Source organism: Coregonus lavaretus (assembly GCF_964263955.1).
Source record: "Coregonus lavaretus genome assembly, chromosome: 2".
Classification (NCBI taxonomy): Eukaryota; Metazoa; Chordata; class Actinopteri; order Salmoniformes; family Salmonidae; genus Coregonus; species Coregonus lavaretus.
The window spans coordinates 29019375-29043906 of NC_139989.1; the positions used below are offsets into that span (position 1 = coordinate 29019375).

General features: G+C 40.9%; 1 pseudogene across 1 annotated transcript in view; it reads right to left on the reverse strand.

Annotated features, from left to right (window-relative positions):
* Positions 1–1679, reverse strand: part of LOC311138632 (NLR family CARD domain-containing protein 3-like) — a 42615-nt pseudogene extending 40936 nt beyond the window's left edge. The window contains exons 1-4 of the transcript XR_014615212.1: positions 1632–1679; positions 1262–1346; positions 906–1134; positions 249–541 (exon numbers count right to left, since the gene is read on the reverse strand). The product of XR_014615212.1 is annotated as an NLR family CARD domain-containing protein 3-like (transcript). The remainder of the gene's footprint in view (positions 1–248; positions 542–905; positions 1135–1261; positions 1347–1631) is intronic.
* Positions 1680–24532: the final 22853 nt, after the last annotated feature.

The following is a 24532-nucleotide window of genomic DNA, read 5'->3' on the forward strand; positions in this document are numbered from 1 at the left end:
CGGAACCTTCACCCAACCCCTGCCGTGCCATCATTTAATCTGCCACTTCACCTCCACCTACTCATCTCCGCCACCCGCTCCGTCTCCTGGATTATTCTGCATCTTTTTGAATCTGTAAATAAACACTCACCTTCGTTCAACTCACCTTGTCCTGGTCTGCTTCTGGGTTCTGTCTTAGAGAACCGTGACACCCAGTCCAAAATGAACTTCTGCACAGAGACTGTTTTTCCAATGCCAGCGACTCCCTTTGCCAGCACAGTTCTGATAAGTTTGTCTTGTGCAGTTAAGGGTTTGAAGATGTCGTTACATTTGATTGCAGTCTCTGGTCTTGCTTGTTTCCTGGTTGTTGTCTCAATCTGTCTCAGCTCATGTTCATTATTGACCTCTCCTGTTCCACCCTCTGTGATGTAGAGCTCTGTGTAGATCTTATTGAGAAGTGTTGGGTTTCCTTGTTTAGCGATTCCCTCAAATACACATTGAAACTTCTTCTTTAGATTAGATTTGAGTTCACGTTGGCAAATCACAGCAAGCTCATCTGAATCTAGAAATAACACAGAGGATATTAATATTACATCTATTTTAATGCCTACAGTATTGTAGGACTGTGTTATGAACTGACTGTATAAATGTGTAAATGTTTTCATAATGCATTCCACACTGGTGTGACTGATTTATATCATTGGTATTATTGATGGTATTATTAATGTTGTCTCTCTCTCTCTCTCCTCTTCTGTCTAAATTAATCACCACAACACATCCCTGCTGCTACTTGATGAGGTCACTAGGTTTTGTGTTAAGGCTGCTACAATATCACTGAGTTACACAGCTACTTTAGCTGTACTTTAGCTACAGCTTTTAAATGTTTGTTATAAAACAGCATTCAACATGAGGCAGACAGCTCTTACTTTTCTCCAGTGTGTCAGCAAGCTCCTTCTGGTTCATTTTCCTCAGGACGTGCAGTGAGATCTTCAGAGCCCCCTCTCTGGCACTGCTCTCCTGCTTCTCATCTTTAGCATCCACCACTTCCTTATCCTGCTTCTGACTCTCAAAGCCTTCTGGGAGTTCTGGACTAAGAATCCTCTTGAACATCTTCAGCTCCTTCTTCACAAATGTCATAATATTCTCTTCAAGCAACTGAAATAAATAAAGTAAATCAGTTAAGCAAGAGAAGAAATGCTTTCTCATTAACACATTAATGAATGATTGACAGAAACTTTACTTGAGGTAAACAAAAACAAATGTACATAACAGGACCACATACACTGAATATGGAGGCCAGGTCTGTTTGATGACTTTGGGAAGACTGACCACTGAGAATCTCTGACTCTGATCTCTCCTGTTGGTTTCTGTGGACAATACATGAGATTACATCTCCTCATCCAGGGAGTACACTCACACACACACACACACACACACATACACATACACATACACATGCACATACACACACACACACACAAAGGGAGGGAATGTTGTGTTTGTTTAATATTGTTTCAGGACTATGAAAATGGAAAAAAGGATTAGCCTATGGATTATGAAAAAAACTAAAAGAAATGGGAAAATGGGAGAGGAGAAATGACTAGAGACAGTGTTGTTTAACTCACTGACCATGACCCATGAGTTCTTCTTACCTTTGTTCAGTAGAAAAGTCTCCCTCTCTAAACACTATAGGACGATCCATAGACCGGTCACTATTCATGGACACACAGCTGGGTACAGGGGAGGCTGGTCTCTCCTGCTTGATTGGACTTCAACACAACAGAGACAAATATTACATCTCTCATCTACTCTAAGCTCAGATGGGGAAACATAAGAAGAGTTTCATTCCAAATCGCTATATATCCAATTTCAGAAATGTTCCTAAATTAGCTTTTATTGTTTAAAGAAATTATGAAAGAGATTGGTGTGTTTTTTCAGTATCTAATCATGGCATGGGGCTGTTCAATGACAGACATGTATTTGTTTTAAATCTATCACTTGATGGTTTCATTTCAGAGAGACAAATAATCATGTTTTTTTGCTAAATGCTCTAAATCTGCCTCACTCTCAGAGAAATATGTAGTACTGCTAGTTTTTACACAGTAATAATATATATCTGTGTCACTCTCAGAGAAATAAGTAGTACTGCTAGGTTTTACACAGTAATAATATATTTCTGCCTCACTCTCAGAGAAATAAGTAGTACTGCTAGGTTTTACACAGTAATAATATATATCTGCCTCACTCTCAGAGAAATACGTAGTACTGCTAGGTTTTACACAGTCAAATGTGACGACCGGCTCGATTCGGTCTTATATAGCAACATTTGAAATTGTGTTTTTTACATTGCATAAAAGTAGAGACTCAGCTAGAAAAAGGTATATCATACACTACAGTTGAGGAACAATGGGAAAGTAATTCTGCTTTGAAAGATAAAGATAAACTTGTAACCTCACTTTTGAGAAAATGGCCTTTGAATGTTTTGGTACACCTACTGGAGAGCTCTTCTTTATCTACAGTGGTATTACTTTGGCAGATAATGTCACCCATCTAAATAAATAGTAGAAATATATATATATGTCAGTTTCATTGTTTGTTATGCTATAAATGGTTATGTTATGGTTGTAAAATGGTGGTAAAATGAACTAGAAAATGTCATATTTTGACATTCTGAGTAATTACTACTTTAGTAAGGATCAACTTCATTCAGTACTACTGCAGTTACTAAATAATTCCAATAGATGGCAGCATTAGACCACGAATGACATTTCAGAAGGTTAGTTTAGTTTTCCCCCTGGATACACCACTACTCCCCCTCACAGGAAAACTCCTGCACATGCTTTTTACTGTCCTTTTCCACACTGCTAACGCAAGAGGAACGACTGAAAAAGCATTTATCAGATTACTGTGAAATAATATAATGATGATTCATGTTGATTATTAGCTGTTTTTATGCTCATGTTTTGAAATTATACTTCATTACTAAAACGATTATCAATAAGCCTGAACATTAATTTAGTCACCTCTGGTCGAGAAAAACGTATTTTCCTAGTACATTCATTGTCAGATTCATCAACCAGCAGCGAGCACTCTGCCTTCTAGCACAAGCGAGGGGCATGTTGAGGTACATTTGCTAACCGCGAGGGTTGCATGATGTAATTTATTGGTGGGCTGGAAGACACACTCTTGTCTTATCTATTCCGAGGTTGTTTACTCCCAATATCAGATATTTAAAAATGCATGTATAATAGGGTTGAGGTTGGAGCATCTGACAAGTGATTATTTACCCGGGGTTCAACACTATTTTGTTGCTCTTCCAACAGCATCACAGGCCTAATACGAGATATATAGCTAACTAAAGTAATGAGTGACCATTTTAGAAAATCATGGGACATATAGTCTTTGGTTGCATGCTATTTTTGTCAATCATTTTGCTGCTTGTGGCCTATAACTGATGCTTCGTGGTCTTATGCTGCCATCTATTGGAAGTATTTAGCAAATCAAAGTTATTAATTCACGTACAGAAATTGGTGAGGCAGCTGAGAAATAAAGTATATATTTTTTGTTAATTCCTTAGATCAGTCTCAAACCTGCCCCACCTATCCCACGCCAATTGCTGGACTTTCACATAGAGGTTACTAGGTCACCCAGTTCAAACCATATTTGAAAAATAAAACTAATGTGGCTTGTTTATCAAGTGTTCTGCGTTGCAATAATAAATATAATAAAATAACTAATAACAACAAAAAAAATGCTATGCTTTCAAAATGCTTATTAATACTATAATTGTATTTACTAATATAATATTATTGCTAAAATAGTTTCTAAAAGTATTCTAGGCTACCCTACCCTAGAATGAGGGGTTAGGGTTACGGCTAAAATAGGTTATAAGTAGGGTTAGAGTTTCTGTATAGCACTTTGTGACATCTGCTGGTGTAAAATGGGCTTTATAAATACATTTGATTGATTGTTAGGTTTAAACAGTATGGATTTATAGCTCTCTTGCTGCTCCCTGCGGCCATCTGTGGGTACTACATAACTCATTCATGACACTTGCTAGGCTCATAATCTGAGGTAGCAACTGCGTCAGATCAACAAATCCATTAGCTAGACCACCCGATTAGAAAACAATCACCCCATTATATCCATTTGGTTTGCAACTCAGTGAACCTGCGCAGCATTCGCTGAATTCGATGCCTACAAACGAAGATGTCGATGCATATCAATTTACCCAGCAGCCATTTGGAAACAACAAGTCGTCAAAATTTTTTATTTCTTAATTTAAAAATGTATTCTGGCTGTTTAAATCAGCCACAGCTTGAAAAAGAGGACAGGGACATGCGTTCTGTTTAGGTTGTACACCTGTTTCTGAAAACAAATATGGTTAACCATGACCAGAAAATGTTTAAAGTTTGTTGGCTATGCGTCAGCCATCGCTTCTTAGACAGTGGCTCACCACATGTCGTCTAGTGAACAATTAGCGCCCTCACCATGTGACCTTAACCTTGTTAATAATAAGTTACCTGAGGTAAACCTACAGGGTTAACACTCACCAAGTAGCCCTAACTTTGTTAATAATAAGTTACCTGAGGTAAACCTACAGGGTTAACGCTCACCAAGTACCGTAACCTTGTTAATAATCAGTTACCTGAGGTAAACCTACAGGGTGAACGCAGGCAGGTCTCATTGATAACAATAGTGAAGCTGGCATTGTGACGCAGAACAATGGACTGGGAATAGAACGTTCTGAAGGCGAGTCGGTGTCACGGAGCTCAATAGAACTAATAGGAGCTGGTAGGGTGAAAAATGCCCAAACATAAGGCCTGTTTTTTCGCGATTACTTCATAAGCAGGGACAGAAGGTAATATTATGAAACTGGGCTCCATGGCGGATGCAATGAACTAATTTTATCAGAAATAAACGTTGTAAAAAATGTCACTTGAGGCGCCCCGAAAATAATATTCAAAAGTTCAGTCCTTGGACACAGAGGGGTTAAACACTAAAGTTACCGTCCATCTAGTGAAGAGAGGAGAACCGGACAGAGGGAGCGTAGCCAGCATCCGTCAACGAGAGAGGGAGAAGCCCTCCACGGTATTTAACAGGTGGAAGAAACAACCAGGGAGCTCCATCGGTCCACAAGAAATGCAGGCAGCCGGTGATGATGTAGTGGTAGATAGGATAACTAGGATGCTGCTGGTAGAGTAACTAGCTTAGCTAGCTGTACCGACTAGCTTGGCTAGCTAGCAGGTCGTTCGTCTGTCCCTCGAGGTTGATGACGAATTCGGTGAACCACACAATTAAACAGGACTAGCGAGTGAAAAGGATCTGGCTACACTCATACTGTCACTGACCATTATGCAAAATAGCAAATTGAACAATAAACTTCGGTGTCTCAACACTGTAACGAACTCCGTCGTTATTCCCCAAGATCACCTCAGCCCACTCTGCGCCTACAGGCATATATAGTATGTTTTACATACTATATATGTAAAACAAACATTCAAAGTTATTTTATAACAAATGTTGAGATCTGGGCCCATATCCACAAAGTGTCTCAGAGTAGAAATGTGGTTGTATAAGTGCTGAGAATTAAGACATCACGTTGTTAAAGAATACTCCTAAATTGGGCATGGCTATAACTTGGGCAATTGAAGGCATCTAGGGTGAAATATGTGTTCAATGAAAATGAACATTGTATGCAACGTTGTAGGCAACATTATTGGCAAGGGACTTGATGCATACTATGCCAATGCTATTTCGAGTTGTTAAACGGGTGTGAAGAGTGTGTTGGTATAACGGTAATGTTGTCAAAATTCCGCTTGTAACAACCATCAGAATTGTAAAAAAATATATGCATTCCATTATATTAGGCAATAATGAAGAGTAGGCAAAGTGGTCGTGTCGTGTGAAAATTCTATCAAATGTTTTACATTGCAACGCGTACAGTCAGGGTGCCGCGGAACACCTGCAGTACCTCCGCGGACCCCGGATTGAGAACTCCTGATTTAGCAGATGCTCTTATCCAGAGCGATTTACAGTAAGTGCATTCATCTTAAAATAGCATTTTGTAAATAAACGTAATAAATTCTTCATAAAATTGTAATCTCACCTCTTAGCTTTGGTGTCATGTTCCCCAGAGAGACGCATTTTAGAGGCAGGGCCCCCCTCCTCTCTCTCCCCAGAGAGACTCATTTTAGAGGCAGGGACCCCCTCCTCTCTCTCTCCAGAGAGACTCACTTTAGACCACTGACCCCTAAACAGAGATGCAGCATGTTGGTTGTGGTGAACACAGTGACAACTAATTCTAGAATGTCCATTGTTCTCTTTTACACCTGATCTCTTAGCAATAAAACATTTACTAACAGACACATCCAAACAGTCAGCTGATTTAATGGAATCACACGAACATGTAGTTGTGACATCTCTTCTCCATGGTAACTGTCAATAATAATAATAAGTCACTGTTTGTTAAGGTAGTTATTGACAGTGCAGCAACACAAGGCCATGTCTCACACTTATTTTTATTTATTAAAAGTAGGCTATGTGAAGAGAAATCTTAACGCTACAGCATAAAATGACATTCTAGACAATTCTGTGCTTCCAACTTTGTGGCAACAGTTTGGGGAAGGCCCTTTCCTGTTTCAGCATGACAATGTCCCCGTGTACAAAGCGAGGTCCATACAGAAATGGCTTGTCGAGATCGGTGTGGAAGAACTTGACTGGCCTGCACAGAGCCCTGACCTCAACCCCATCGAACACCTTTGGGATGAATTGGAACGCCGACTGTGAGCCAGGCCTAATTGCCCAACATCAGTGCCAGACCTCACTAATGCTCTTGTGGCTGAATGGAAGCAAGTCCCAGCAGCAGTGTTCCAATTAATCTACTGGAAAGCCTTCCCAGAGGAGTGGAGGCTGTTTTAGCAGCAAAGGGGCGACATTTTTACATTTACATTTTAGTCATTTAGCAGACACTCTTATCCAGAGCGACTTACAGGAGCAATTAGGGTTAAGTGCCTTGCTCAAGGGAACATTGACAGATTTTTCACCTAGTTGGCTCGGGGATTAGAATCAGCGACCTTTCGGTTACTGGCACAACGCTCTTAACCACTAAGCTACCTGCCGCCCGGCGACCAACTCCATATGAATGCCTATGATTTTGGAATGAGATGTTCGACTAGCAGGTGTAATGAGATGTTGCACCAGCAGGTGTACTGAGATGTTGGACCAGCAGGTGTAATGAAGTGTTGGACCAGCAGGTGTAATGAGATGTTGGACCAGCAGGTGTCCACATACTTTTGGTCAGGTAGTGTATGTTTGGTGAAGTTATAAAGAAGGTGTAATATTTTGGATAAATGTTCCTAAAACAGATTATAACTATATATGGACATATTATAAAGTATGTGTATCAATAGACTCTTAAGGATTAAAGTGGAACTGAGATGAGGAAGTGAATCAGTAGGCCAATGTGACGATATTACAAGTAAGTTACACTTGTTAAATCCACTTCAGTCAGTGTAGATGCAGTGGAGGAGACGTGTTGGAGTCAAGAATGGTCGACCACCCAAAGGACATCCAGCCAGCGTGACACAACTGTGGGAATCATAGGAGTCAACATGGGCCGGAATCCCTGTGGAACGCTTTCGACACCTTGAAGAGTCAATGCCTTGACGAGTTGATGCTGTTCTGAGGTCAAAAGGGGGGGCAACTCAATATTAGGAGGGTGTTCTTAATGTTTTGTACACTCAGTGTACGTTTGTTGCTTTATGTAATGGCATATATTTTGATGCTTTATGTAATGTATTTTATCTATTGAAATATCATTTTGATATATTTACAAATTTCGTTTCATGGTGATTTATTATGTTTTTCAGAATCTCCAACCAAACTCTGAGATCAGTCTCTCCAGTACCCAGTCATCTGTCCATGAAGAGTGACATATCTATGGATCATCCTATACATTTTAGTGATAAATCAGGGACCTTTGACCCCAGGTAAGTTACTGGTCAGAATTGATGATATTAATATTGAAGAGGAGAATCGTCTAGATCTGAAACCAGATGTATTTTGTGTATCTGAGTATATACTGTAAAGCATCTGCTTATAATTTGTTGTTTATGTCATATATTTTAATACACTGAGTGTACAACACTGTCCACAACATTTCCAACGGAGACCATCAGGTTGGTAAGTCATCATACTGTAGCTCAAACCTACTGTGACGACGACCTAACTTTATAATAGTCCGTAGCCTACCTAGCAGAATCTGCCCGTTTTTCTTTCAAAATCAACACATTTATCCGTCTTCTAATGCAGTGGTGTAAAGTACTTAAGTAAAAATACTTTAAAGTACTACTTAGGTCATTTTTTGGGGGTATCTGTACTTTACTATTTATATTTCTAACAACTTTTACTTTTACTTCACTACATTCATAAAGAAAATTATGTACTTTTTACTCCATACATTTTCCCTAACACCCAAAAGTACTCGTTACATTCAGAAAATGGTCAAATTCGCACTGATCAAGAGAACATCCCTGGTCATCCCTACTGCCTCTGATCTGGCAGACTCACTAAACACAAATGCTTTTTTAAATGATTTCTGAGTGTTGGATTGTGACCCTGGCTATCAGTAGATGAAAATAACAAGAAAATTGTGCCGTCTGGTTTGCTTCATATAAGTCATTTTAATTTGAATTATTCCTACTTTACTTTTACTTTTGATACTTAAGTATATTTGAGCAATTATACATTTACTTTTCATACTTAAGTATATTTAAAATCAAATACTTTTAGACTTTTACTCAAGTAGTATTTTACTGGGTGACTTTCACTTTTACTTGAGTCATTTTCTATTAAGGTATCTTTACTTTTTCCACCACTGTTCTAATGTTCCCGAGACATATGCGCCACAGTTTGAACAGACATTTTGTAACTGCGTAGGCTAGAAAGTTACTTTCAATTTCAAATAAGGAAATAAAGTTATAACGGTGACTGGGTGAATTCGTTTTGCATTGGCCGGCTCCCCGGGTGAGCAGAGTTTGCTCGTTCTAGACCATTCCATTGGTCATTAAATTAAATGTCCACCAGGTTTAGCTGTGCTTTTTTTCCTCCAAAATGTGAATTACTGTAGGCCTTTAATAATTGTAAACAGGTCTACAAATCCAAAAGGTTTTAATTTGAGAATGTTCATTTGTATGCCTCAAATATTTAACTGTCTTAAAATATTTGATGATTAGTTGAATCAGGTGTGTAAATGCTGGGCAAGAACAAAAGGAGTGAGAAACCCTGAGATAAACATAAAACCCTATAATTTAAAAGCTCCTCCACCATCTTTACCAGACGTTTGACTGATAACATGTGATAACACTTTGAAAACTGCTGTCTGTCAGCAACTAAGCTCAAGTAGCAGTTCTACTAACTAGTAATATCTAATTCCAGGTATTCATTATCTTACTCTGTCCTTTAGAATAGATTATTGTTCAGAAATACTCACTTTATTTTTTTGTTCTCTCCATATAGCGTTTTCTGCTCAGTCGTCTTAAAATGGATCCTGTACAAAAGAACAATTTTACTTTGTGTTTCAGCTCAACCGTCTCCCCACCCTGATAATAAAGTGTTTTATTGGTATCTTCCACTAGATGGAAGTAAACATCTGCTGTAACTAGACTTTACAACTATGTGTTCGGTTTCATACAGGCACTCCCAGAGGAGGAGTGCTGATCTAGGATCAGGTCCCCTCTGTCCATTTCATCTTATTCATTATGATCTAAAAAGCAAAACTGATCCCAGATCAGTACTCCTACTCTTTATGAATACTGTCACAGGAGACTCCTCAAGATGAGGCTCATGATTTATAAGTTATATTCTTTAAGAATCAATTAATGTCATTAATTGAACTGCTTTGCCATGAACAGATCTGTGAGGTCTTAACTTAAAGGTACTATATAGACTTTATGGTCATTTAAATGGGGTTGAACATTCATCCCATCAGATTGTGTAAAGGATTTTATGAGTTCAGAAAAATATTGACTTGGAAGCATCTCTCTGACCTCACCCTGCTGAAACACACCCAAGTAAAGACCACATAGCTACAGTTATATGCTTTTCTGTTTTTACCCACTTTTACAGCCAATGTGTGCACTGGCATCCATATGAATCAGTGGAAAATACAGACTAGTTAGCCATCTCCCAGTAGATGGACCCCACGCAGAACTTTCAGCAATGCAGCATCTTCAGTAAGCGAGTATTCCAGACACTCTCTTCTTATGAACCAGTTGATATTAAATGAAAGTTTTTGGACAGAAAACCTGCGGCTACAGTAGGATTCTAGGCTAATCTGGCACATCTGTTCCAAGATAGTCAGGAACAGTCGGAGTTGGAGGGGGCTGTGGAGCCATTATCCTGGCGGTGCTTGTGGAAGGGTGGGTAGGCTCTGCACACGGAGCTAACTGGTTTGATGATGCTGCTGCTGCTCATCACTCTCCTTTGGCTTTGTTTGGCTACTTTTTATACCATTGTCTGAAGAAGACTATTGTGGTGAAACGTCAGGAGTACGTTTTCTTTTTGTTGAAACTTTTAAATGAGCCACATGGATGCTAACTGGGGACTCAGCTAAAACTAGACAAATACACCTTTTTATTTTGGTATTTTGGGGACCAAATAAATGTATACCAACAGTGGACAATTCCCAGCAAAAGCATGGAGCTACAACTCTCTAGTGGAGAATAGAGGGAGTATTCCCCTTGGAGAATCCAGAGTGGCACACTGAAGAAAAACATATAGGAGAATAACAACAATCTCAATCTGAAGCTCTAAAGAAAAAAGGGGAACTTTTCAGAAAATCAGGAACACCATTCTTCCTCCTGCCCCACCTATTGTCCCTGTATGAATATTACTTGGCATCTAATTGAAGAACATACTGCTTTATAGATCCCAGCCTGACAAACAATTGTTTAGGCCTTACTTTGAGCACTTGCACTGTGCCTCCATTGAGTCTCCATGTGTCAAGCAGTACAGAGAAACTTCCTCTAGATGACAGCAGAGGCCTGCTCTTGGATCTACCCTGTCTAACCACCAGTTTAGTGACCTTGTTCCATCAATATGTCCATACTACTTCACAACCGATTTGAGGTCTTGACCAGCAATGTCCCATTGGGCTCAACCAAGCCGAGAGTGAGGTTCTAGAAAGAGTACTGACTTTCATACCAACTCCTAAACAGGTGGACTGCGGGGAGCTCCGGAGGGATCTACACTTCTATCATAGAAGATTGAAGTTATTAGATCATTTTGATTATGAAACAGATTTTCCTCATATACTATTTCCAAACCCCTCACATTGGGAACCTCAGTTGGAGTCAGTGTCAGAAACTATACAGACTGTTATACGTAGGGATGTGGCTTCCTTTTCACAATTCAGAACCCGACCTGTATATCAGCTTAACCTTACACATTTTTCAAAAAGTCAAGCTCTAGAAACATTGAACAGCAATCAGAATATAATGATTAAACCAGCAGATAAGGGGGCTCAGATTGTTGTAATGGATCAAGTGAATATCTTCTTGAAGCCAATAGACAATAGGATAATGGTAAACACTATGTTCCATTGTCCCACTCAACACAACCGGAAAACAGAAAGATGAATCCAGGAGATAGTGATTAAACTATATGAGGATAAGTACATTACAGATAAACAGATGGTCTATATCTAGTTTTGCTTACTGCCTAAAATACATATCTCCTGAGACGTTGGCGGTTCCCTACAGCTGACCAATAGTAAGTGATTGTGTCTCAGAATCTTACTGTATTGCTGATTATATTGACTTTTATATCAACCCTCTATCCCAGAAACACCCCAGGTATGTTAAGGATAGTTATGAATGAAGGGTTTATTACTATTGTATTACTCTTTATATTAACTTAGCTACTGACTTGTTCTATTGTTGTTGTCAAGAGGTTAACCTGCAAGTAAGCATTTCATTGCACTGTTAACTCCATGTATATGACAAATAAACCAACTTGAACTTAGAAGGGAAGGGGGAGGGCAGCCAGAAAGGGAGGGGAAAAGATGGCCAGCTAAATTACAGTATGTGTCCTCAAATGTTATGTCATCTAAACATCTCACATTAGCTGGAAGAACTGACAAATGAAATGAATCATAGAGGTCTTATAACTTATTCCATTCTACAGGTCCATCCATCATTTTGTTTCCTGTCTCTTTATATTCATATACCATGGGGACTATGTAGCTAGATTGAAATCACCTTGTTTTATAACCTTCTTTGTTGCTCAGTGGTACTTCAATTGGCCGGACCATGCCCAATTCTTTCACACAATAATGCTCCAGCATCCACTCAGAGCTTATGCATCTAATGCATTCCTCAAATACTGCAGAGTTGTTAAGCAAGTCCCTGAGATCATCATGTTCAACCACATTAATTTACTTATTTGTAAGATGAAACCTGAGGGGATCACTGTAGTGTGTCATAAATGCATCAAAAATGGTTCTGAGGTCCTCAACAATGCTATTCTGTACCGTAGCTGGGATGCAGTGTTCTTTCCTGATTTTCAAAATAAAAAGACAGATATTGTTTTTGAGACCTTCAATTAGCTGCTCAGTGTTGATCTCTGTGGCTTGAACATATTCAGCCTCTGGCAGACTCTCTACATCGCTCATGTCATCTTCAATGGGATCAGTCCCCGTCTCAAATTCATCATGAGGGCAATTCTCTTCTAAGTTGGCGCTTAAAAGCTCTGTGGTTTTGGTAGATGTGTGACCGATAGGCGCTGAAACATCTATTTGTTTTCCCACACCCATTAATTCCACAGCTAATTAGACAATGTGGTTCATGCTGGTGATAGAGGCCAATATGTGTGAGTCGTCTGAAATCCAGACTTTTCCATAAGCGTTCATCAAATACAACCACTGACTTTTTGATCCTTTCTGTTTCTTGAAGGTGGAAACTCAGCGCGAATGCGCATGTGTCAATTACATATCCAATGACGTAGGCCTAGGTCTCCAAATACTTGTTATCCAATCAAATCACACAATCGACATGTCACGTTGTATAAGGATTTGAAGACAGGTGCAGGAATAGGTAATAGGGGTTTAATTTTCTCCCCCCAACACAAGGTACGTCATGAACAACGACGGGGACGAAGCCCAAAACAAATACGTATATATAAAACACAGGGATGTAACCCAAACAAAAGAGCGAGGTGTAAACCTCTAAACAATAGACAGGACGAGACCCGTAATAACAAGAGCACAATACACGGTACTCAGGAGACCAACGGACATGGGACAATAATGGACAAGGACAATGGGGAACAGAGGGCACATATATACACATACTAATCAGGGGGAATGGGAACCAGGTGTGGTAATGAAACAAGACAGTCCGGGGCTGGTGGTAATGATCCATGTCAGTGGCGCCTAGAAAGCCGGTGACGTAGACCTCCGGAGCTGGTGAACGGAATGAGCAGCAGTACCGGGGGGATCCGTGACAGTAACATTCTATTTATGATTGGGATAGTTCAGGAAAAACAACAGTTCATCTTCCAAATGGCATTTCCCATTATTATGACGAGTTTCTCTGGTATCGAGTACTTCAGGATGTAAGAAAATATGGGACACAGATGGAGAGTTGATTCATCTTTATTTAATTCAGTAATGGATTCAATGACAAGCAGTACGGGCGTAGCCTCTTGTCATCTGAATGACTTCCATAGAAAATCTCTCAGTTTATATAATGCTCTCCGAGCTACTTCTATCCCACAATAGCATCCCCATACATGGTATCGTGTGGCACCCTAGCCAGGCCATTCCATCACGTACTCCTTCTAAGATTAGTGATCATTCACCCGTGACATCAATAACACATGGCGTGTCCTCCTCCTCTGTCCCTCACATACAGCTAATGATTTTACATACATGAATAAATCCTTTATCAAAAGTTGTTATATCAATCCACCCTTTTCATTATTTTGATGTTGTAAGTGAAATGCCACAGATATAACATTACTTGAACCAAACAAACCAAACATTCAAATGAATTCTTAACCTCCTGACATCATTCCAGAAAATACATTGATTCATGACAATTTGTAAGTTACATGGAGATTATAATATAGTCAAATGAATATATCCCAATAAAAATAACTTCAGTCTTGCCATCCATGTTCCTATGGAATTACCATGTTCCTATTGAACAGCTTTCAAATTACCATATTCCCCCACAATCTTTGCATCTCTATTCGTACTCTTAATACCTTCCTATATGTCTCTAATATTTCCCATAGCTTTAGTTCATTTCCCATAACCTTCCTATTCTGATGGCAAGTATGTACAACATGCATCTCCCCCTATAATCACATACATTCCCCCTTTATCTACTGTAATAGCATCCAATCCAATGCCATTATCAATTACATAGTGTCCAATTAGTGACATTTCAGACCCAATTGCTTGAAAATCCAAGACTGTTAATAGGTACCGTGTTCAACTCTGTTCAACCCTGACTCTGTTCCCATAATATGCCTGAGGAGAGATACAAAGGATAACACATTGGTTTCAGTCACTGATAAATCAGTACAGCCCTGGACCAGTTATGAATGAGATATTCAACCCAAAGGTCAGATCAGATGAAAATAGCATAAACATTCCTATGTCACAAATACCAAACCCCATGATAGGAACCAAATAAGTTCTTGCCTAGCAACAGAGGTATGTACCACTCTAAAAATCCACATCAATCCCCCCTCTTTGGGAATAAATAGTCACCTATCAATACCTCCAAATACTTCAAATGTATATAGTGACTAATATGTGAATACAGTAACCTAATAATCAACACGTTCATGATATCAGTCACAATCCTTACATTAACTTACATGTTTCAAACAGTAAGATTCAAAAGTTTCTACTCGAAATAAATCATATAAGTGTATCCTAAGACATTACAATAAGGTACTGCTGTTTTAACCATAATATCTATTTAAGACAGTTATCTCGCAATTGTACAAGCAATACCCTTCATGTTGAAAATAGTTTCAACATCTTTAATTACTAATATATACTAATGATTTACTTAAATCACTCAGTCATCTTATAAATTATAACCAAAACCAAATTACTTATCTCAACCAAATTTAGAATGACAATTCTTAGTGATTCACATTGGTCCTATCACTCAAAATTAAAACCCTCAACTTTAGCACCCATTACAACTGTCAGAATGTACACTTCTATTAACATACAGTATAAATATCCATAATTCTATTATGACCTTCCTCATCCTGAGAATAACTACAGATCATCATCTCAATGCATTGTTAGTACTATTAATTTAGCAGTGTATATACCTCCTACCCAAATTAGCAAATTTAGATAAATCCAAATCTATTATCGACACAGCTAACCAACCCCTTCCTTCCCCGGCACTTAAATCTTCTGACGTCTTTTCATTATGTTCTTCAGACAGCTTCATAGTTCAAAATGAATTGCCCATGACAATGTCCCAACTTCAATGTCTCATCCGAGTCACCACCATCTCTACAACCTCATTGTGTCTTGTCCATTTGCCAACCAGTATACCAATAACATGAGAAATGTTGTATTTGAACAGATCTTTCTCCATTCTCACTCAATGGTGGACTCCTGTCCCACTCCCTCAAGATAGAAGATTGACAACTTGGATTGGCTGTTGTAGAATGGTTGCAGGTAGAAGTGGTGGAACGTCTTCAACGCCTCTGATGTTCATCTTCAGCCGGTTCAGACGTTGTTTCTTTTTTAGGTTCACACCATTCTAGACCAAAGTATCCCTGCTATGCATCAAGACACCATCTGTATTTACCTCAAGAGAAGACAGAACATAACAGTTTAATTGAGTTCATTTCTAATCGAAGAAATCCATATAAGCATTGACTATATGAGAAATTATTATGTTTGACCAATTATTCTTAATACCATTTTCTAATATACTCCCCAATTTCTGTTAGGTAAACCCTCCACAGATATATAAATGAATGGTGTGACATTCAGGTGATTCTTTAAATTCTGGAAGATCTTGAAGTTCTTGGAGGTCTGTCCCTCCACCGAGGGAATCAGCCAGAACACGTAGCACATCAGTAGCATTCCCCTTGCCATCGTCTCCCATCACCTGTTCCTTGTCAGTTCCAGCATCCTCAGCTCCCTCTTCTCGAGGGAGTCGGTTTCCTCGAAGTACTCTGTTGCAGTGGTTTAGATGATACCAGGTCGATCTCCTCTCTATCCGTACATCCGTTGGTGTAGACTGGGTGACGATGTATGGTCCTTTTAGCTCTGACCCTTCTTCCGTCACTAGGATCTAGGATCATGCAGAGTCCTTCTCCATTTCTCAACATCGCTCTGTGGAGTGTGTCCTTCTGGCAGCGTACCAATAGGGAAGTTGAGAATCCCTGCTGCAAAGACACACAGACACAGACAGACACAAAAGAAAACAATGCTCCGCAGTGGCGATGCCATCTTCCTTCTCTGGGTTGGCACACTCCTACAGTGGGATAGATACAGGTATCTCTCTCTGGTACTTTCCCCTCCATAGAGGTAACCAGCAACACCTAGTACTGACCTCCCCACCTAGGTTTTGTCCATCTCTGACTTCTTTAATCCTTTACTGCCAGTCTCCAGGGTGCATACAATGCCCAGATTCTCCTGTTAGATTTGGCAGAGAAGCCTTCACCCGTGGGAAGTCTTAGGCACATTGTTAGGTGAGACACCATATGCTACCATACCCTGTGTTCTTATCAGTCAGGAGAAACCTTGATATTAGGAAGTGCACATTTTTGCATCTTGTTATAGGTCACTAGTTTCATAAACAGGCTTCCCCTACATCCTGCCTTATACCACAAATACACTTTCACACTTTCATTATAATCTAACCCATAACACATTAATTACTACTGCTCATATTCTTAATACAATTTGCATATTTACCAAAAAGCCTCATGCGAGCAGTACTTCCCCCCTTTGGTCACATGACTCACATCGTGATTAATGCGTTCAAAAAACCAAAACAACAACATTGCCTGTTAAACCAAAATAATAAATGAAATTAAAATGACAACATTTGATAATACCTTAACTTAATTGTATCCCATTAAGTAATTCAAGTAATATCAACATTGACTAGCTCCATGTGTTCCTCATTCAGGACTAGCTCTCTCACTCTAACCTTATTATGGTCTGAATCATAGATATGACTATTGCCAAATTATAAAAAAATTCATAATTATCAGTATTATAAATTACCCTCAACTCTGTATAATAAATTACCTTAAATTCCTCATCCTATGCCTCTTGGCTTACCAGTGTGGGTGATCAATTCACACTAGAAAGTCAAGACAGAGTTCAGAGGTCATTCAAACCCTTCAAAGAAGTGTTCCATTCTATAGTATAAACTAATCTGTGACACTCTGGCTCCGGGACTTTTGTATTTGAGCCAGGGTGTATTTGTTTTGTTGGGTTTTGTTGTGGGGTTTGTTGTATAGGGTGTATTCGGTTGGTGGTGTTTTGGGTGAGTTAATTGTGGTGTCGTGTGACTCCCAATCGGAGGTAACGAGTGTCAGCTGTCGGCTCGTTATCTCTGATTGGGAGCCATATTTAAACTATTTGTGTTCTCTTGAGGGTTGTGGGTTTTTGTTCCGTTTCGGTTAGTTAACCGTGGACTTCATGAGTCGTCTTTTGTTTTGTATTTTGTGCGTCATCTATTAAAGTCATGTTCGCCACAAACGCTGCGCTTTGGTCCGCTTCCTTTCAAGACGGCCGGGACAGAAAAACCCACCATAAAAGGACCAAGCAGCGTGTCAAGCGGCAACAGGATTTATGGACGCCTATCAAGGATTCATGGACATGGGAGGAGATACTGGATGGAAAGGGTCCTTGGGCACAACCGGGAGAATATCGCCGCCCTCGTGAAGAGCTGGAGGCAGCTAAAGCCGAGAGGAGGTGGTATGAGGAGGCAGCACGGAGTCGAGGCTGGAAGCCCGTGGGTACTACCCAAAAATTTCTTGGGGGGGGGCTAAAAGGGAGTGTGGCGAAGTCAGGTAGGAGACCTGCGCCTACTCCCTGGACTGACCGTGGAGAGCGAGAGTACGGGCAGACACCGTGTTACGCAGTAGAGCGCATGGTGTCTCCTGTACGCAGGCATAGCCCGGTTCGGTACATTCCAGCTCCACGTATCGGCCGGGTTAGAGTGAGCATTGAGCCAGATGTCATGAAGCCGGCCCAACGCATCCGGCTACCAGTGCGTCTTCTCGGGCCGGCGTACATGGCACCAGCCTTACGCATGGTGTTCCCGGTTCGCCCACATAGGCCGGTGCGGGTTATTCCACCTCCCCGTACTGGTCGGGCGACGGGGAGCATCAACCCGGGTAAGGTTGGGCAGGCTCAGTGCTCAAGGGGGCCAGTAAGCCTGCACGGTCCGGTATTTCCGGCGCCACCTCCCCGCTCCAGCCCAGTACCACCAGTGCCTACACCACGCACCAAGCCTCCTGTGTGTTCCCCGAGTCCTGTGCGTCCTGTTGCTGCTCTCCGCACTAGCCCTTATGTGCGTCCCCAGGGTCCAGCATGCCCTGTTGCTTCTCTCCGCACTAGGCCTTATGTGCGTCCCCAGGGTCCAGCATGCCCTGTTCCTGCTCTCCGCACTAGGCCTTATGTGCGTCCCCAGGGTCCAGCATGCCCTGTTGCTTCTCCCCGCACTAGCCCTGAGATGCGTGTCCTCAGCCCGGTACCTCCAGTTCCGGCACCACGCACCAGGCCTACGGTGCGCCTCAGACGGCCAGAGTCTGCCGTCTGCCCAACGGGGTCTGAACTGCCCGTCTGCCCTAAGGCGCTTGAACTGGCCATCTGTACTGAGCCTGCTAAGCCGCCCGTCTGCCATGAGCCTTCAGAGCCGTCCGCCAGACCGGAGCCGCTAGAGCCTTCCGCCAGACAGGATCAGCCAGAGCCTTCCGCCAGACAGGATCAGCCAGAGCCTTCCGCCAGCCATGAGCAGCCAGATCCGTCAGCCAGCCATGAGCAGCCAGATCCGTCAGCCAGCCATGAGCAGCCAGATCCGTCAGCCAGCCATGAGCAGCCAGATCCGTCAGCCAGCCATGAGCAGCCAGATCCGTCAGCCAGCCATGAGCAGCCAGATCCGTCAGCCAGCCATGAGCAGCCAGATCCGTCAGCCAGCCATGAGCAGCCAGATCCGTCAGCCAGCCATGAGCAGCCAGATCCGTCAGCCAGCCAGGATCCGCCAGAGCCGTCCAGCCAGGATCCGCCAGAGCCAGCCAGCCAGGATCCGCCATTGAGTCCGGGGCTGTCCCTTAGCCCGATGCTGTCCCTTAGCCCGGTGCTGCCCCTTATCCTGGTGCTGCCTCTTAGTCCGGTGCTGCCCCTTAGCCAGGTGCTGTCCCTTAGCCCGGTGCTGCCCCTAAATCCAGGTGGGGTAAGTTGGAGGGTGGTCATGTGGAGGAGGCTAGGGAAGCGGGTGGTGACTAAGGTGGGGTGGGGACCACGACCAGGGCCAGAACCGCCACCGTGGACAGACGCCCACCCAGACCCTCCCCTAGACTGTATGCTGGTGCGCCCGGAGTGCGCACCTTTAGGGGGGGGTACTGTGACACTCTGGCTCCGGGACTTTTGTATTTGAGCCAGGGTGTATTTGTTTTGTTGGGTTTTGTTGTGGGGTTTGTTGTATAGGGTGTATTCGGTTGGTGGTGTTTTGGGTGAGTTAATTGTGGTGTCGTGTGACTCCCAATCGGAGGTAACGAGTGTCAGCTGTCGGCTCGTTATCTCTGATTGGGAGCCATATTTAAACTATTTGTGTTCCCTTGAGGGTTGTGGGTTTTTGTTCCGTTTCGGTTAGTTAACCGTGGACTTCATGAGTCGTCTTTTGTTTTGTATTTTGTGCGTCATCTATTAAAGTCATGTTCGCCACAAACGCTGCGCTTTGGTCCGCTTCCTTTCAAGACGGCCGTGACATAATCATTAACCACAGTCAAAACATTTCATAAATGTTTTGCATCCCCAGTGTACAGTAAGTCCTCATTACATTTATTCTCAAAATAAATCACGTGTTTACCCAAAACTCACATATAAAACAAAAAACTTCAGAAAGTTCCATGTGTGTGTTCCTTTAAGACTTATCATCTTTGACCCATTAAAACCCCCTAAAATCAAAATAACAACCCTATATAACCATTATAATAGGTGGGTTGTGTGTGGTTATTTGAAAAAACCTATTGGAAAACAACAAACAAAACTAGCCAGGCCTTATTTAATTTGGTAGCTCCCTCTTATGACCTAATTATAAGACTGCCACATTTTAATAACTGCTCCCTCTAGCCCACAGACTTTTGAAACATCCCAATGAGAGATAAAGAAATCCAAATTTTCCTGGAAGAGAAAGTATATATTTTGTTAACATTCAATTATAATCAGCAATCCAAAAATATTAATTACACACAAAACATGATGCAGATATACCCTGTCCTACCTCACATCAATAATTGTTTGTTTCAATCTAATTCCTCATAACTACTCCAGAAGAGGATTACATAAAATCTCTCAAAAGATGAAAATATATAACCCCTTTTTCGGTAATGTAATCTGTTCAACTTGTTGCATTGATGTATTGAAATATAAACCTATTGTTTAATGCATTTAGAACTTACAAAAAATTTGTATTTCTCCATCAGCATAATAGTAAAAACTACCTCCCATTGTTCAACGTACCAGAAACAAATGATCGTTTTTAGAATTAATTAGCTGTCTGCATAACTCACTGATGGTTAAACAAACTATGGAATTTAATAATAATAATAAAACAATTGTCAAAGAACCTTCCATATTCAACTATTCAGATATCTGCTCCACATTACCCCCTGCATCCTTTACATCCTGATACAGCACAGGCAAGCACTACTCTCTTTCACCCGCTTAATAAATCATGGCATCAGTCAATTCTATCCACAAACCACTACTACCTAATAACATATTTGCATTCACATAACTAGACAGCATTATTTTAATATTAGTCAACTCAAACAATCCAAATCGACATTTCTCATCTCTCAATTAACCTATTTTCCTTTTCAAACAATCCAATTTGACATTTCTCATCTCTCAATTAACCTACTTTCCTTTTCAAACAATCCAATTCGACATTTCTCATCTCTCAATTAACCTACTTTCCTTTTCAAACAATCCAAATCGACATTTCTCATCTCTCAATTAACCTATTTTCCTTTTCAAACAATCCAATTTGACATTTCTCATCTCTCAATTAACCTACTTTCCTTTTTAAACAATCCAATTCGACATTTCTCATCTCTCAATTAACCTACTTTCCTTTCAAACAATCCAATTCGACATTTCTCATCTCTCAATTAACCTACTTTCCTTTTCAAACAATCCAATTCAACATTTCTCATCTCTCAATTAACCTACTTTCCTTTTCAAACAATCCAATTCAACATTTCTCATCTTCCAATTAACCTACTTTCCTTTTAACACAGAAAACCCTCTACAATCTCTATTATCCTCTACCGCTGTCTTTCCATCTAACGGTACTTTAGCAGGTGACAAATTATTGTTAAGTTATAGTCAAAACAAATAAAACATCTATTCACAGGGATGCCACGTAAACTACAATGTTATCCTAGCCACCATGGGTTGGTAGGACAATCTCTTTCGTATAATCTTATCAATTCACCCAGTGATCTAGGTCAACAGCATCAATGTAACAGTTTTGCTTCCTTCCCTACATGGTCTTGAACCAGGGACCATCTGCACACATTAACAACAGTCACCCTAGACGCACCATTACCCGTCATTCAACAAAAGGCACGACCTTGCAGAGCAAGGCAAACAACTGCTTCAAGGTCTCAGAGCAAGTAACGTCACCAATGGAAACGCTACCCATTTCACACCGTTAACACTCACCACCCTTTTACCTCCTCCTTTTCCGCAGCAACCAGTGACCCTATGTTTGGGATGCTCTGGATAGACGTGTACGACAGCATGTTCCAGTTCCCGCCAATATCCAGCAACTTTGCACAGCCATTGAAGAGGAGTGGGACAACATTCCACAGACCACAATCAACAGCCTGATCAACTCTATGAGAAGGAGATGTGTCGCTCTGCATGAGGCAAATGGTGGTCACTCCAGATACTGACTGGTTTTCTGATCCACACCCGTACCTTTTTTTTAAAGTATCTGTGACCAACAGATGCATATCTGTATTCCCAGTCATGTGAAATCCAGAGATTAGGGCCTAATGAATTTAGTGTTTCAACTTATATGAACTCTAACTCAGTAAAATCTTAGAAATTGTTGAATGTTGTGTTTATTCTTTAGTTCAGTATAATAAAAAAGAGCAGTTGTAAATGTTTAATGTTTGATATGATGTTAGAAACACTAAGTCATTCCATCCTTTCACTAAAGCTCTAAAGTAACTTTTTATTGACAGATGCCTCATTTAAATGTTTTTGATTTTGATGAAAGGAAATCCCATATAGCCTACTGCACAGGACTTTGCTATGGCATCTTCTGTTTGGGTGTCACACACTGGACACACACACACACACACACTGGACACACAGTGGACACACAGTGGACACACACTGGACACACACACACACACACACACACTGGACATACACACACACTGGACACACACACACACACTGGACACACACACACACTGGACACATTTCCATGTGTTGGATTTTGATGAAAGGAAATCCCATATAGCCTACTGGACAGGACTTTGCTATGGCATCTTCTGTTTGGGTGTCTCAGGTCAGGTCTGAGTCATGATCAGAATGTGTCTCTGTCTATTTCCAGCCCTGCCATTTCTACCTGTCCCGATCTAGTGTTTCACCCCTGACCTCCTCACACCGTCTCACTGTCCATGTCTGCTTTTAGCTCCCACCTCTACTTCACTGTGTTATAATGGACCTTATGCTTGTTATGTCACCTCTGTAACCAGTTATCAAACATACTGACCTTTCTGACCCTATCCCATGGCTCTACTTTCTACAACTGAACATTTAAATTCCTCAATGAGTTTTGTTTAGTGTCCATTTACTTATTTATGTATTTGTTGTATATTGGGTTTGTGCTGCAGAGCATCATGGGGGTTTGTATGTGTTGAGATGATCACGTTCCAGATAAATGGTTGAACTGATTCCTGTCTCCTGACTCATCATTATTGAATTGTTATACAGACGTGGTTATGAAACCAACGAGACATAACAAAAGATTGGTGATGAGTAAGTCTGAATCTATAGGAACTATTCTGTCTGGAAGAAGTGGGTTTTTACAACTGTTTAAAACTGTTATTTTCTGTGGTACAGAATAGGCTAATGTTAGCACAGTGTATTGCTAGCAGAGGCAAGTGCATAATCTAGCTAGCTAAGAGAGAGTTAACATCGTCATGGACGGCAGAAAAGGACTGGAGACGGATGTCGGAGCGGGAAAACAACTTGATTAAAAAGGGAGGAAAGGACATTTATTCAACTGTGAAGACAAACCTTTTATTTAAAACTGCTAAATGAGCGAACTTAGGAGGAAATGTCAGTGAGTGAAGTGAATGAAGATCATGTGACTGAGGAAAATATTGCTTTGGTTGAGAACAATATTGAAGTGAGTGACAATCAGGAGCTAATTGAGAAATGAACAATTATTGGAATTGTTGGAAACATTGGACAGTTTGATGAAAGTATTGAGCAGTAGAGCTCATATACAGAACAGTTTGAATATTTTGTTCTTGTAAATGACATGGATGAGGACTACATTGTGCCTACATGTTTTAGTGTAATGGGGCCAAAGACATTTAATTTACTAGGCAGCCTGCTACAGCCAGACAGAACAGGTAATAAGACGTATGGGGATATTGTGGAGATACTAAAGGACATTTTTCACCAGAACCACTAGTTACTAAGACTTTTCCTAGCTCGTTTGTGAGAACCAGTTATAGCCTTCAGTCCTAGTTTTGATTCACCTGCCTGTTTGCCTACCTGTGTATGACCATTGCCTGCCTGTGACCACGATTCCTGTCTTCTGTAAAGGCGTAATACACACCTGCCGCACTCTGCGCGTGAATCTACACCTTTTTCTCCCTGAGTATTCATTACAATACCCTAATGTTAAGTGTCATAAATGTATAGTTATTAGGTGCTGACATCTTTAAAGATAATAAGAAAGAGGGAAAAAGATAGAAACTAAATGAAATGATGAAAGTATAAAATAGTAACCATCTGGTGAGCTAATACCCTGACCCTACCGCAAACCCACCAACCCCCTCCCCAACTGAGGGAGTTAAAAATCCATACCCTTAGACGCCAGTCTTTAAGCTAGATGTACCTGCTATGCATAGCATCGCCCGAAAGAGGTTCATTCTAAATGATATGTATATGGCATTAGAAGTGCATTGACGGTTACCTGTAACATGAATATATTGTTAGTCGAGTCACAACATACAATTTGAATCAAAGACACAAACATCGGCAACAATAATGACTGGACTATTT